This window comes from Egretta garzetta, unplaced genomic scaffold (genome assembly GCF_000687185.1).
Source record: "Egretta garzetta isolate BGI_Z169 unplaced genomic scaffold, ASM68718v1 scaffold325, whole genome shotgun sequence".
NCBI lineage: Eukaryota > Metazoa > Chordata > Aves > Pelecaniformes > Ardeidae > Egretta > Egretta garzetta.
This window is the reverse complement of record NW_009259833.1, coordinates 2,456,726-2,458,506: the sequence shown is the minus strand read 5'-3', so window position 1 is coordinate 2,458,506 and position 1,781 is coordinate 2,456,726.

Here is a 1,781-nt window from a genome sequence, read left to right as displayed (position 1 = left end):
CCAGCATTCGAGGGGCGGCCCCCCCAGTGCCCAGCACAGGGGCACAGTCCCTGCCCTGCTCCTGCTGGCCACACCACTCCTGGTACAAGCCAGGATGGTGCTGGCCCTCTTGGCCACCTGGGCACCCTGCTGGCTCATATTTGGCCACCTGTCGACCAACACCCCCAGCTCCTTTTCCACCAGGCAGCTTTCCAGCCACAAATAATAGTTTGATGCTGGTATGAAGTCTGCAACAATTTGGCCCCGAAGTTGTGAGGGGACCTGCAAACTGTTTGCCGATATTAGTTACATTTATTAAATAATTCCGTGGAGAAAACAGCATGGGTGATATTTCAATTGGAGATGTCATTCCTCAGCTTTTTTCTATATACAGAAGACTGGCTGGGGTTTGGTTCTTTCTGCTGCTTAAAAGCCTGGATAAAGCTAAGGTAACACCACTTCATGGGGGCATTTCTGAAGACCCAACTTTTAATTCCTTTGTGTCTTACACCTGCACAGAGCAGAAAGTTTCATTTTCACATTAAGTGAAATAATGTTGAGTTTTTTTTTTTTCCAATGGCAATTTCATAGCAATAACTTGGAGAAGGCCCAGTTCACTTCAGTCCAAATCCAACTCGTTTCTGTTTTCCAGGTTGATTCGTCCCTCAGAAGCTCAGCTACGCATGCAACACAGGCTGTAGGTTACTCGCAGGCAACCTAACCACAAGCACATTGATCTGACAGCATTTTGTGCCCATCCCTTCTCATCAAAGTACAAAATGTTTTCTGTGTGCAGGCAGCAGGACTTGGGACATCTTGGACACTCTCTGGTGTGATCTAAGAGGAAGCCACAGGCATTACTGACACATAAATGAGTACCTGATGGGAAGCTGCTTCCATAACAAATACAGATGCTGTAAGAAATACCCAGGAATATTCTATGTTCCCAGAGCATAAAGAAAAAGGAGGCACATTCTTAGCTTCAAAGATATCTCTGCTCTTTAAGTTAGGCTCAATCATGATTCTTCAACAAAAGGATTTTTCTTCTATTTTTTGAGGCTGAGGATAGGCTTTCCCTGTTTTCCTTCTGGAGTTAACTTCTCACACTGCTAGATGCAATAACTTGGTTTAAGGGGAGAAATTCCAATTTTATCCACTATAGATGTAACAAATGAAGACATTCTGACGATGTGCCAGATTTCTGTATCTCACACCAAGGAGGAGGATTCATATTTTATTAAGATTGTATTTTATTTTGTTAACTAATATTTTATTAAGCGTCTGCTGTAATTTATATTTGTCATAACGACTGAGAAAAAAATACATACGTATCATTCATGAAATATTCCCAGTTTGTCTGAAGACAATCATGTGGATGATTTAACTTTTTTATTAATCTATAAGGTTAAGAGTTTGGAAAAAAAATGTCTTCTACACTTCCCCTTACCAGAAGTTTCAATGTAGCTTCTCAGATAAGTCTCTCAAAAGTGAAAAACACCTAAACCATTTGGGTATCTAAATCCATACATATTCTGATACATGAAAGTAGATACCCAAGCATGAAAATGAGGCGTAGCCTTGCTCTTTACAACTAAATTTCACAGAATATCACAGAATGGCAAGGGTTGGAAGGGACCTTGGGAGATCATCTAGTCCAACCCCCCTGCTAAAGCAGGTTCTCCTAGAGCATTCTACACAGGACTTCATCCAGGCGGGCTTTGAAGATCTCCAGAGAAGGAGACTCCACAACCTCCCTGGGCAGCCTGTTCCAGTGCTCTGCCACCCTCAGAGTGAAGAAGTTC